The following is a 15,495-nucleotide window of genomic DNA, read 5'->3' as shown; positions in this document are numbered from 1 at the left end:
GTATTCTGTTGTACTGCATTAGCCAAATCCAGCTAATACTAAATTATGATGAAGCAGACATTTAGAATTAATGAACCATATGAATTCATAAAGACTAGCTGATTTACACAAACCGAGTTTAATTGCCTGTTCTTAGAGTCATATGTGTGCTAATCACGGATCTGTGGATGTACTTTTTGTGTGGTGGTGGTGAATCAGTGTTTAATGCATTGTATGAATGGGACTGGATTTATATTATCTGTGGAATTAGCATTAGGTTAATCACCATGTTAAAGCCAGCTGTGCTGATCAGGGCCTTTTTGTTTTACTGAAACAGAGCTACAGTTTAGACTCTTGTTCTTGCTGGTGCATAAATTTGCTTTGTACTTCTTTTTTTTAAACATAAATCCTGGGCTTGTTAAGGTTCAGTGTATCATTGTGGGACTGAGAGAGGAGAGAGAGCAAGTACTACTGCTTCTGGGGCACTTAAAGAGACAGCTGATGCAGAAATTAAAACTTCATTTCTCCTGTGGAATATGAAATGAGATATTTTCAAGATGCTTCGCATATATATGTTGTTTATAAGCTTATGATATAGTAATATGTTCTTATAAACCAGACACGTATAAAACCTGTTTGATTTATATACTTTCGTAGTATTTATTAATATTGTGAATTAGCTTTTTAATTTTAGTTTAAGTTTTAGTCATTTTAAAAAATAATTTTTAACTTAGATTTTTATTTTAATTTCAGATTTCACTATTTTAGTACTTCAGCCAACACTGATTTTATTTCAGTTATTTGCCAAGGCAACATTTGTAATGTTTGTTTACATTTTTCACGTTTACATTTTTGTAAAAAAACAATCTGAATGAATCCGATTTTTGAATCGGATCAATCAGTTATTTAGCTAAAAAGAAGCATTCGTATACAGGTCCAGTTCTCAGGTCGTTTTTCTTCCTTTAAACTGCTGTTGTATATAAAAGTGCTTTGTATTTCCAACATGATCCTTTCATGTTCCTAAGCAAAACATCAAATGGGTTTGGAACCACATGAGAATGAGAAAATTACAGTTTTTTTCCTTTTTGGGAGAACTATTCCTTTAAGAGTTGGCTGAACTGATTAATAAAACATACATACATTACATAACAAATTGCCCACATTGTCCACATCTCCCAGTCTTTGTCTCGCTCATTCTCTTGAGTAGGGTGTAAGACAAATGCGAGGCTGTAGTTCAGAAGACTCCGAGCAACATAACATTTCAATACTGTCTAGGTTAAGACTTATGGTGTGTGCTGAGTAAGGAAACTGATGCTCTGTGCATCAGGACTCCTCGGGGCCAAGCTGTCATGTGACCACAGTCTCATAGGGCTTGAATCTTCCGATAAACCTTGTCCATTCTTTGGCACTGACCAGAGTGCTACTGCAGTACAGTTCAGTCAGCAGTAATGGTCTCACCCAAGGGTTTTCCAAAGGTTTATGTGTTCCTGGTACAGCGATATGATAGTTTCTTCATCTCATAGACCTCAGCAGTAGCTGTAATGACCCTGCGTGGCTCGTTTCGAGCTATCTTTGAGCATCAACAGTTATAGGGGACTGTTACAGTCAGCACAGGGGAGACATTTGCCTTCAGTGAGGCAGACATTATCAGAAGAACCAGATCTATGTCTAATGGAATCACATCTTGTAAAGTGCCATTATAGTCAGCAAGTGTCTGTGCATTCTCAGAATGTCAACAAACAACAGGAGCATTTGTTAACAACTCCACAGTAAATATGAGTATGCATATGAAAAAATGGTAAATGTTACATTGCTTGTCTTGTTCAGTTCATGAGTATGCATAAAGATTCAGAAGCTTCGGTATCTTTGCAGTTTCTTAATCTCGTAATGTAATATTTCATAAAGTGATTATGAGGATCCTTGTGAAAAAAGGGCACTTAACTGTAACATTATTGTAATTGTTTTAACATTTTCATGTTTTCTTAACACACTAATAAGCTTTTTTTGAAATTGCAAATTTTAATAGAAATGACATTAAAATATATTTTAGCTTAGCATTTCAATTTCATAGCAAGTTAAACTAATTCCATTTAATATAAATGTAAACTATACTATGTTTTCATTAAATTGTAATTAACATGCAGTTAAGTGTAAGAAAACATTACATTAAGTTTTCTCTTACAGCAAGTATATTATTTTAAAGTATGTCCATAGTAAGTACTCTTTTTAAAAGTATGCTAAAGTGTACTTTTTTTTGAGGGCATTTATAAATAATAAAGACAGTAAGATTACGGTTAGATTTGTAAGATTTGTTTCTGCAGCTATAATTTTAAGGAGACTTACATCAGTCTATGACGGCTATATTGTTAGACAGTTTGAATGTGTTGCGTATGACAAGATGTCTGAAACACCCCACCGAGAAAGTCATTTCCACTCACCAGTTGCACAGTGTTGTTCTGGATGTCTTTTCTTCATGCTTCATATGTCAATAAGCAGCAGTATTCACAAATAAAGTTGACGTGTTAACTTGTTCAGTCAGTGCAATACATTGATGCATTCCTGCATTTGTGAAGTTATTGATCTGCCGTCTCTGATTAGATGCTGACTGTGCCTGAGCTTATGGCTGTTCAGATGCTGAACCAGCTCTCCTTTTCATGTTCTTCTGATAATAGCAGTGCTTCTAAAAAATTTTAATCAAATTAATGACATGAAATACCAGCATTTCATTACTTATGGAATTTAATATAGGTTACAAGACACAGTTAGTTTTTTTTTTATTTATTATATAATTGTACAATAATAACAAGTTGTATTTATAGCCCTGCTCTCTACGCACCTATAGCAAAAAGCTCATTCTTCTATTTGAAGGACAGTCAAACCCAAAGATTTTGTATCCTGGTGTATAATTACTCTAATGAGTCTTCTCTCTCATATGCACACCTCTGACAATCATCTGCTGTTCTCTGCCAAGACATTCTGGGTTTGCACCTATTCAAATGTAAATCAGTCTTTTTCCTCCTGCTGCAGTCTTGGGAAATAGAAACTAGATCGCCCATAATGTCTTACAGCAAACAGGGACAGTGGCTGACATGTATTATGCAATGCATCATTATGTGCAGCATTTTAAGTAGGAGGTAGAATGTGTCAGGAGTTTAAGGTCCAGAGGGTTTATTGATCTCCCAGTCCATTCAAATGACAAGTATATTGAACCTACAATCAATGCTGTACAGAAACAGTATAAATAGCTGAATTTGTTGTCAAACTGTGTCTAATTTAGGAAAAGCATAATGCATGTGTAATTGCATTAATTTGAGATAAATTCTCTGACACACTATTTTTTGGAGGCTCTTGGTGGTTTCCCAGTCACCTTTATTGGTCCACAATATACCAGCGTATTATCAAGCCTGACTCACATTTGGCAGGAGACTCATAATTCCCTTGGTTAGGTCAGATAATATTGTGAACTATTAAGGGTGTAGGCGTCAATAGATTTCCTTGTGTTTACTGCCTAATGGAGTTGGAAAATGTTTGCACTTAAACTGGGGTTGAAAATGAGTAAAAACCAGCATGCACTACTGGGAGACAGATGTGGAAAATGTGAGTAATAGACACTGTTGTGGTGCATCTTCAGCTTTAGGGGACTGAGTGCCTCTCTGAGGTGCTGTATTGATTGTAGCAATGTAGAGAGAGGAGGAGGTTACTTAATGCAGTAGGAGAAGGAGGGTTAGTTTCGGGAAGATAGAAAACATGTTGTAAATCCCTCTGTTGGTGTAAGCTGAGAGAGATCACTGACCTCACTACTGAGAAAGAGAGAGCACGCTTTGATAAATGCATACTGTAAATGTCAAGTGACCAATATTAACATTATGCATTTTTTCTGACTATGAATGATATATTTTTTAAATCATTTTTTTTTAAATGGTAGCTGACTAAAATATGTACAAGGACAAGAATGAATAAATATAGGGGTGTGCGATAATGACACAAAGTGATATCTCTATATTTTCTGCCATTTTGTTGATAACGATAATAAGACGATATTTTGCTGATCTTGTTATTGTGCAGGTACTTGGACAGGTTTAATACTGCCATTGACAGATGAATCCCAAACCTTTTAAATATCTTCATATTTTGTGAGGAGGTTAGTTTGCAGGGGTAACAGAAATGAAGTTTTCCAATAAGTTTAAATTGAATTCATTTTTTCTAACCTAATTAAATGTATGCATCATCTTGTGTCAAATTCTTAAATTTAATCAATAAATTTAAATAGTAAGATAATATAGGTCTGTTGTAGGCAATAGTAATACTGGAAATGATTTTGGGGGAAGAAATACTTAAAATATAAAGCTAAAATCGTCAGTAGGTGGCGGCAAATCACTGCATGAGTGAGTCGTTGAGTCATTCATTTAAATGATCCTTTCAAATGGCTGATTGATTCAGTAACACAAAACAGCTTTGCTGTGGCACTTTGATATATCAGATGATATATCTATCAGATTATATAAATATAAAAGACTTAAAAGTCATATGCAGCATTTTTACACCCATATCTTGCATTTTGGGGAATCCTAAAAGTATTTTAATAGACTAAATCACGTAGTGTGCTCCCTTAGTAGTCTAACCTACATCTATGTCTATATGTGCACTCTCTGGGCGTTATCAGGGGTGTTTCCATGGAGGAGGCAAGGGAGGCAGTACCTCCTCAAAAAATTGGATGAGATAAAATCTAAATAAAACAACACAAATATTACAAAATAGGACATTAAAAAGTGTATAAGTTTATTTAGTACTGTCCAGTATGATACCAGGTAAACTTACAGCGGGAATCCGCATCTCTCTCACCTCCCATGAACCCACTGAGTTTTAACAGACACTCTAAAGCATGCAATGAGTTTAGAGGGGAGTAATTGAGAACGAATGGGGGAAAGTCATGTAAGAAGAGGCAATGCCTTCATTCGCAATATGATTGGATATGACTGGTTATGATTGGCTGTGATTGGTTCATGCAATAAATCTCACCTCTTGTGTTTGTGTGCATTCCGCGTTCATGTATCAGTCTGAATGAACAATTTAATGGTGTTAATGGGAAGACTATTAAAAAAAAGTAATTAAAAAACTCAGACACTTATATATAAATCCACTTGGTTACATCAAAATAAGACTTGAAATGGCCTGAAAAAAATTATCTGTGGGAGTTTTTAGTGAGTAATCAGCTTGATAAAAATTTACTACTTAAGTAAAATTAACTACTAAAGTAAAATTATATTTATACATTTCCTTGTATAATTTATGTATATCATGAAGTGGAGAGTGTTCTTATGATGTTAGTGAAGTAATGCTTCCATGTATAATACTGTATATATTTTATGAACTGTTGTAAATGTAACATCTGTCTAGGGACTGCGGGTGGAAATTAGCATTTTTTGCTATAACCTGGCACACGACATCTCTTCTTTCTTAGACTAATGTTTTTTGTGCATTGTCCCTGATTAAATATAAATAAAAATACATTCATTCATTCATTCATTCAAAATTAAACGTGTAGGTATAACTAGTCAGAAAAATTGCCACATGGAATCAATTCCATATAGTTAATTTCAGACACTGGTATTTACATATATGTGTGTCATTTGGGTCACTTTGGAGTGTGGCATTTCTTCATGAGTTCTAGTTAATTTCTGACCCTCTTGTGGACCTTATAAATCTTCAGCTTAAGTGACACCTTACAGATTGACTGCGAATGTGGCGCTCGCTCAAGAGCAAACCCCGGACATCTCCAGCAGGTTGACAGCACACAGGAGTCACAGGCTGCATGCTGTATGACAGCTGTGAAGAAATGTACTGTCAAACACACTCTGCTTTTTTGACTCTAATATCATAGCCAGGTGCCAGCAACTTGGTGTCATGAAGATTCAGGGTAATGGCCACAGTATGACTTTATCATGATGCAGTTGACATTGTTTGTATTACTTATTACAATCTATCACTAATACTATTTAAGAACAAAATGTGTTTGTCCTGCTATATAGCAGTATTCAAAGAGCAGAGGGGAGATATAAAATGATATGGGAGAAGTACAACACAGGGTGAGAGAAATAGAGTGATGGACAGAAATGGTGTCTGCCTGCAGGCACTGTAGTAATTGCTGAACCTGACCGCATCTATCCCTGTGTTAAGGCATCTATCCCTGTTGGGCTGATGCTGGAACTGAGCCGAGTTTATTCCTCCAAGCACAAGAGCATTACGTTAACTTACAATTACTGACTCATCTGGGTCATCGCCTCATAAGGGCTGAAAAATGACTTAATTGTATCAGAAAAATGGTTTGGTTGATTCACTAAACACTTGCATCAATTTATTGCTGTATTTCAGCACAAAAACATGGATTTTATTCACTAACTACTCATAGTCTGACTTAATTAGGCAGCAGTGTTATCCATGAGGGCATTTTTCATGCATGCAGATACGTACAGTAAACCAATATCAGTCAAACCAATCAAATATTCCAACATGGTAGGTTTTATTATCACATTGTTTTTGCTGGTAGTTATGCTAGCATACACAAATTTCCTTTCTCCAATATTTTGAAGTAATCTTGATAATTAACAGCTCATTATAATCTCTCGCCAACCCAACTCTTGTTACTATAGTAAACAAAATGAACAATGTGTACAGTAATGGAGCACCATCCTCCACTCCTTGATTGTGACAGATTTATAAATGATCCTGTCGTTCAGTCTTTCTCTTTTTGTTATGTGATTTGCATAATTCCTTTACTGAGCCAATGTATTCTTCACCTATAAAGTAAATAAAGCGTATATGACATTCATTTATTTACACAGAAATATGGAACTGAAAGTGACAAGCCTCTATGATGACCTGACTGTGACCGTGCATTAAATAAGCTTAGTACATTGCTCAAGACTGTTATGTAATGCAGAAAAATCATGTGGTCTTGGTTTTCTTTGTCCTTTGGGGAAAAATTCTTATGTGATTCCAGCGATATATATATATATATATATATATAGATATATATATATATATATGACTTGATCAAATCTCTGTTAACCTCTGCCTTCCATACGGTGCTTCTGTCCCCCTCAGACTGATCATTACTGCAGAAGTGTGAGGAACAGCCCTATCTCCTCTTGAATAAATCATGGTCAGGGAGATCTCTGGATGGTGACTCATCAGTCTGAAAGAATGCAAATATAATCCTCATTAGCAATGAGTCACGTTATTCAGACATCTTTACCCATCACTAGATCAGCAGTCTTACGTCTGTACATCTAGTGAGAGGAGTGCTGCACGTTTCAATCAGTCAGTCCGAGTTTTCCTTCCATGTTCACATAATGTCAAACAGTTTCTCAATGATGATTTTTAAACAGAAGTAGAAGAGAGCGAAATGACGGAAAATATCTCATCACATGCATCTTTTCTTTAAAGAGAGCATGTTTTGATATCATTTTTGAAGAATGTGTTTGAACATCTTCATTAAGTGGGAGAGTTTGATCTGAGAGTGCTCTTCTTGTTCTCCCCTCGGTATTTCGTCTTTTAATTTCCATCTATGTCTGGTGGGGTTTACAGATACATATAGTTACACTGTGGTTTGATTGGTATGTATGGTGGTTATTACTCGCATTGAGGCAGTAACAACGGGTTGTATTTGTTTTCGATACAGATAGTGATCAAAGGAGTTCACTCAGCTGCATTGGTAATGTCGGAAGGCTCATTTCATTTGGCTTGTGTATCGTGCTAGATGCAGCTATAAATAAATGTAATGTTTGACTTTCTGTACTTTTAAGGCCCCAAATCAGCACTATTGAATAATATTGAATCAATCAAGTCTTTTCCTTTCTTTTTTTCTTTTTTTTTATGTGTGCATAGATTTATAGAGGTGTTTCAGGGAGCACAATTTGCAGAATAGATAGAAACTACAGATAAATAAACAGGTAGATAGGTTGGTAGGTAGGTAAGTAGATAGATACTGTAGATAGTTAGACAGACACACACTGTAGGTAGGTAGATATTATAGATACGACAGCTAGGTAGATAGACAGACAGGTATAAGTGCATAGGTACTAGGTAGATACTATAGATCTAGATATAGACAGGTAGGTAGGTAGATACCATAGATAGGTAGATAGAAAGACAGATGAATAGGTAGGTAGATACTGTAGATAGATAGACAGACAGATAGTTAAGGAGGCAGATAGACAGGCGGTCATCAATACTGTTAGTCATCAATACTGTTAGTGTAGTAGATAGATAGATAATAGATAGATAGATAGATAGATAGATAGATAGATAGATGCTCAGTTTTGGGGAGTTAAAACTAGTTACATGTAATGGGATTACATGATTTAATTACAAAATAAATGTAACTGTAATCTATTACAATATTAATATGTTGCGTTATCTGTTTTTGATGTGCACGATGCCTCCTGCCATTTAAATGCCTTTTAGTAAAGTGATGCTATTCTGATGCTTTTGATTGGTTCATTTGTTCAAAATTTAGAAAAGTGATCAAATCAGTAATCAGTTACATTACTTTAATAAAGTTATCTTAGGCAGAGTTTGGGGGGGGGGGGGGGGGGGGCTTTTGGCTTAGATGAGAGCCTATCACGATTTTGTCTGAGCTATGAATAAAATGTAAGAATTAAAGAATTCATATTTTCTCATTTTTTTTTATTATCTTGTTATTTTAGTGGATAGAATTAGTAAATTTTGGGCTAAATTATTTTCAATTATTTTTAAGCCCCATATCCTCTTGAGTCGCGACTCAGATTTTCACAATAGATGAGAGGACTCTCTTTTCATTATTTTCCCACTTTAGCAAAGTAACTGAACAATGGAAATTGGATTTTTTTTTTTTTTTAATAAAAATAAATAAAACCGTTAAATACTATTGTAAAAATGTGGTGAACTGATCACTGCTGGCTGATCTGGGCAGGCGATTATCACATGAAGCGATGGCCTTGAGTGTGGCGTGTGATGCAGTATTCAGTTCACTAAAAAGGCATCATTCCTCTACTATGCATGTACACAAGCCTTAAGATTCACCCTCAGGTTGTGATGGCTGAAATGGATCTTGTGAAATGTGCGATAGCATCAATCACTCTTGAGAAGCTAAAAGAGTAGGGAAGGACAAATATCCAAACATTTTCAGACTACTGCAGCATGCACTCATGCTGCACTGCCTGTTGGTTTCTCAGTTATGAGGAGAATATGAAAATTGAGAATAAATTTTCCGATCTTCACAGGACAGATTCTCAGATTTTTCTCTACTGCACATAGAGAATGATTTGACAGAAAATTTATCAGAACTGATAGTGAAAGAAAGATATCATCTACGCAATTCGGAAAAAGAGGCGGCTTTAGGTATGTTTTTTTTTACTTTTTATACAGCAGTCATTGTAAATTCTAAATGTATTTTAATGTAGAATATATGTAATACAGTATATAAAATGTAGAACATATAAAAAAGTACTCCTGGCTCGTCTGCTAGTGGGTTCCTCCCCCACGCATAAAAGTGAAACTCTGCCTATGAAAGTAATCAGTATAGTTACTCCACTTATTACATTCTAAATAAGGTAACTTGTAATCTGTAACCTATTAAATTTGCAAAGTAACCTTCTCAACACTGTAGATACTGTGGATACACAGACAGATGGGTAGATACTGAGATAGATAGATGATAGATCAGAGTTAGAGAGATGAGGTGAGGACACCTTTAACAAAACTCACACATCAACTATCTCCTGCAAACAATGTTGTTGTTGGGGTTTTTTTTGAGAGAGAATGTGGGCGAATTTAGCAGATATGTTCTTTGCTTTAGGGAGTGATGTGTCAGCAAACAGCGAAAATATGAACATGTCCTTTAGCTTTATATATCTGAACATACAGTATACTGGACATTTCTCCCTGACAAGGCAACATAAATGTACACCACTGTAGCTCTGTGAACGAATAGCATGTCAGCCATCATCTTCTCTATGTTTCTGACAGAACCCCTCTCGTAGGAAGTAGCACTGAGGGATAAAACTCAGAGACACCGCAAGAGGGTTTTTCTCACATTGTGAATTTAACTGGTCTTCTTTGGTCAAAATTACATGCTTATTACTGCCTAAAGTGCAGCACATGGCCCTATTACCAGTGTGCCCTTGAGCAAAGTGCTTAACCTCAGGTTGCCCCAGAGGGACTGTCCCTGCTTTTGTTATACTTTCGATCCATTACTTCTGAAAAGAAAAGCTTTTGAAGGACGACATGTTAAATTTGACCTTTAATCTATGTCCATTAAGGTTAACATAACATCATCAAATTAGTGTTAATCACTGATAGAGAGTGAAAATGTTTTCTTTTAAGCTCAGCTACTGTTTGATGAAGATGATGTATTGAAGGAATATTTTACACAAAAATGAAAATTTGCTGAAAATTTGCTCATCCTCAGGCCATCCAAGATGTAGAAGAGTTTTTTTTTCTTCATCCAAAGAGATTTGGAGAAATGTAAAACCACATAACTTGCTTACCAAATGGATCCTCTGCAGTGAATGGGTGCCGTCATACACAAACACTTCATGAGACATTAATTGATGGATTAGATTTATGTAGATGCATGTGAATTGATGCATTATGGTAATGTTTCTATCAGTTGTTTAGACTCTCATTCTGACGGCACCCATTCACTGCAGAGGATCCATTGGAGAGCAAGTGATGTAATGCTGAATTTCTCCAAATTTCTTCAGATGAAAAAAAAAAAACTAAATTTCAGCAAATTTTCATTTTTAGGCAAACTATTCCTTTAATATTCAAAATGATGGTTAAACTCTGCCAGGAGCACAATTTGCAAAAGTCAGAGATGCTTTGAATTTTAAGAAATTAGAACCGGTAAACCAGTTATTTTTGGAGATGTGCACGTCAGCCTATGGCGTAGGTTCGACGGAGATGTATAAATTGGGCTTAAGATCTTGAATTTGATGTCAGTATGGTGACTGTGCAAAAACCTGGCTTTCAGCATCTGCTCGCAGGGGTAAAGTTCTACCTGATCAAGCTGTGATGTTCCCACAGCCGTCATATTCACTTCATATACAGAAGCACAGACTCTGAAGCAGACTATGCGGATGAAGGACATCACACCTTGTTCCTGTTCATCACTTTAATAGAAAATAAGCAGAGGCCTTACAATTCTGCGCTAAAACATGTTCTTTTGCATAAACTATATACTGTATATAAGATGTTTAAGTGGCATACATAATCCATAATCTTTCACATGCTAAACAGACACTTAAAGTCACATTATTTGTGCCATGGTGGGTGCTGGTAAATAGAATCCGACATCCAGTGGAAAACAAAGCGCCAGTGTTTAATTTTTATTTTTCCTAGTACTAAATAATACATTGTGTTATATATCCAGATAGGTTGGCTTCATTACCAACAGTAACTTACAGTCTCTCAATACATCACAAACAGTGCGCAGACAATGTTTTCCTGTGTGAAACTTTTGGCCAGAGGAGGAATTGAATAGCAAGCTTGACTACACAGTACATTTGCGTTCCTCTGCATGCATCTCAGAGCTCACAGGCCCACTTCTCACACGTAACAAAATCACGTCGCTGTGGAGCTCTGGGACTCAGCCCTGCACAATCATCTGTACTTACATATATTAAGCCATTGCCTTCCTAATCTTGTTAATATTGTCCTACATTGCTGCACTTATTATTTTGGGATGTGTTCAACAGAATTATGCGTGCAGGGCTTGTGTGGACTGCAGGGTTGCATCTCACGACTTTGTGCCACCAGGCAGCACAGCTCACTGGAGCAGCGCATGAGTCAGCCCTGTAAATATTTAATAAGAGCTTGGATATTGAGCAGTGGCGCTATTACAAGGGATTCGCTTTGTAGTGCTGTCATCACTCTTAATATCACTGTCACATCCTAGAGATCGTCACCTCTTCAATGCGGCGATGCATCATTCATTTGTTGCTTGGAGTAAAGGCGCTCTGTGGGATCGTTCTGAGACTTTTTGCAAAGCTGAGTGTATGAAAGATACGGATTTAAATGAATCAAAACCGCTGCTATTAACACTTGCCTGAACACTCAGTTTCTCTGACCCATATGCCTTTTGGGAATCGCTCTGCCTAGTGTAGATCCTTTACTGTGCTCGTTATTCAAAAAGACAGTAATTGTGATTCAACACTGAAAAAAAAATCATGTTCCTACTCAGTATTTTTGACTTGCTGGCCATTGAAAAATCCTTAAAGGAAAATAGTTCACCCAAAAATGAACATTTGCTGAAAATGTTCAGCAAATTTTAATTTTTAGGACTATTCCATTAAAACAAGATATTTGGACTTAAGAATGACAGAATGACATTAGGTCTGGTTTTCAGAGAAATATAAAAATACTGAATCAGGTTAATAATAAGAAAAATAAAAAAATAAGAAAAATAAACTTATTTTAAAGGTGCTGTTAATATTTTATGACATTTTACTTCACAAGTTAATGTACATTGTTTTAAGGATGTTTAGATTTTATTGGAAAACAAGACTGAAATACTGATTTGTGTCATATGCTATAATTTTGATGGAGCTTTTTGTGATCCTTTGTTTGGGAAACCTTCCTTAGAATATTTTGACAATAAACAGTATTTTCTTATCTGGGCTACTCCAGGCCCAGGACGACATTTTTATAGGTGGACCTTCTACATGCACTCAGAATACAGAATCTTTCTAAATACAGTAAAATGGCTCAAGGCAAGCTTCCTCCACAGAGCATGAATCATTTTACTGTAATTGCAAAGGGCAAGGGTGACTATTTCCTCCTCCTATATGCAGCGCATGAGAGATCCAGTCCAATCGAAAATCCTCTCCAGTCCGGTACCACTCTTTCTTATTTCATTAGCCGTCATCAAAAGTGCATCTGCAAGGCCTTTGTTATTCCCATTACCACCCCATAAAAAGGCATCAAATTGGCTATTACCCTGACCTAATGAGAAAATGTCTGCTTCAGTGGAGGAGAGAAGACATTTATGAAAACGATGGTGCCAGAAATGACGATGAGAAATGATGTCTGGCTAACACGCAACCATTCTTTGCCTCCATCAGTCAACATTTATCCAACACCCATAGGAATATAATATTCCCTTCTCAAGAGGGGACCACCCACTATCATGTCTCCAGTAGATTTGATTAGGCCATGAATGTGAAGTAATGCAGAACTGATGGAGCTTGACGCTCGTGGAGATCAAGTAAGACTACAGAGGCAGTGCTAAAAGCTGAAGGGATAATTTCATAATTTCACATGCATCCTCTCCACTCCAAATCATATCATCTTTGCTTATGGACACTTTTCCACATCCGTGGTCCCCATCCACTTGTACTGTGAAAAAAAAAGAAAATTTCAGCTTGGATATTCTGCTAAATATCATCTTTTCTCTTTCATGCCAGAGAATTTCAACATATGCTTTTTTAAATTTAGTTTTTATTTACATTTATTTTCAATTTTTCCTAACTGGTATCAAGAATGTTTAACAGTATTAGATTTCCAAGCACAGTTTAGTTTAATTACTATCCACACTGAAAAAAGCTGTATTTTCATGTTTATTGTTGGCAGGTCAAAAGGTTTCACATTTTGAAATATATTGTACAACACTGTTAAAACTTGCTCCCCAAGACTGCATGTAAGTAATCAAAAACACAAAAATAAAAACAGTTAAACAAACTGTGATATAGTGAAATATTTGTACGATTTAAAATAGCTGTTTTCTATTGCAGTATATTTTAAAATGTAATTTATTCTCATGATGCAAAGCTGAATTTTCACCAGTCATTACTCACATGATCCTTCAGAAATCATTCTCATATGCTGATTTGGTGCTTTAAAGAATGTCTTATTATTCTTGAATTCTTTTTTCAGGATTCATTGTTCATTCAAAAAATTGTATTTTTATTTTTTTTACAAAAATTCCATATTTATATTTGAAAAAAACTATAAATGTATTTTCTGTCACTTTTGACCAATTAAATGCATTCTTGCAAGATTGAGTAAAAAATAATAATTACTGATCCCAAATATTTGAATGGTAGTATCAAATCTTTTTTCTAATGTTTCCCCTAAATTTTTCTATTTCCACATAGTCTGTGTAATGCAGTGACACTCTCTATTCTGTTGGCTCAGCTTCTTCTAGTTTATCGTATGCTTGCATGACCTTTATACCAACAGTGAACTCAAGTCATTGAAAAACTAACCTCATCAATTACCTATAAACTCTGACTTATCCCTTAATTACTCACTAAACACATATCATGTACATTATGTCAAAGTGTGTTGTATTTGTAATTGTGTTGCAATTACCTCTATGAAAATGCTTTGTTTAAATGACCCTGTTGGTTTTCATTCAGGTGTGTGTAATCTTGTGGGTTGGCACATAATTATGCGCATACATTTCTAGACTACCAGACAAGTTTAAAATATGTCTCAGCTGATGACTCTTTATTGCGCTCTTTCATATTGATTACACTAGTAAAAACAGGCAGAAGACTGACACACGAATGAATCATTGGCCCAAAATTGATCTGTGTCGCTGGTGTCTTGGCTAGAAATGAATTGCTGCATCAGTGTGCAGACGCTATTATCATCACTCAGACTGCGTTCACTTGCATGTGCAGTTAATTAATGCTTTGGTTTGCATAGACCGTTAATGTTGATCAAGCTCCTGCTGGTCTTTGGCATGCGTGTCAAAAGAGGGTGAATGCGAGGATGATTGGTGCACAGACCCTGCTCTATTCTCTGAATGACTGGGCTCTTGTCAATCACTGATGTGATTTGAAGTGCCTCTCGCTTTCCACTGGAATCTTACCTCTCTGCTGATGCTGTACATCCTTTCTGTCTGAGCCGTTTTCCTGTCCGCCTTCTCAGAACATACTGGTAACAAAATAACAATAGATTTCAGAAACTATTCTGGTCTGCGTTTCCATGGAAACGCTCGGGTGTAAGTTGGGATAGGATTAGGGGGATATTGCCAATGTTTGCTGGCAAAGATATATTAGCAGACTAAAAAGCTACATAGCTGGCTGTTGCTTGGAATAGAATTTCTGTGAATACTTGAAACATTCTTTGACATTTGGCAGATTGTATTAGTTTGATTACAGTGTTTCTGTAAAAGAATAGAATTCTTTTAAATTTCTTACTTTATCATTTTAATGAAATATTACATCTTGCATCGGCTTAAAAGTATATAAGTACATAGAAAAGGATCTCACAAAATGTTCACCTATCCCAGTTTAAGCTATAAATATTGTTGAAAATAAGACTTGCTTATTTTAATAATAATAATGATGATGATAATAATTATTATTATTGTTGTTGTTACTATTACTATGATTAATACTAATATTACTAATATTGTTGACAATAATAATAGTAGTAGTAGTAATCTAGTAATAACAATAAAATTATTCATATTATTTTGTTGTTGTTACTAATGCTGTTGATAATAATAATATTAAAACAACATTA

At 35.6% G+C, this 15,495-nt stretch overlaps 1 protein-coding gene across 1 annotated transcript in view; it reads left to right on the top strand.

Moving 5' to 3' along the window:
• Window positions 1-15,495, top strand: part of kcnh5a (potassium voltage-gated channel, subfamily H (eag-related), member 5a) — an 84,772-nt gene that overhangs the window by 45,035 nt on the left and 24,242 nt on the right.

Source organism: Cyprinus carpio, chromosome B20 (assembly GCF_018340385.1).
Source record: "Cyprinus carpio isolate SPL01 chromosome B20, ASM1834038v1, whole genome shotgun sequence".
Taxonomy (NCBI): domain Eukaryota; kingdom Metazoa; phylum Chordata; class Actinopteri; order Cypriniformes; family Cyprinidae; genus Cyprinus; species Cyprinus carpio.
This window is presented reverse-complemented; position numbering and strand designations above follow the sequence as displayed.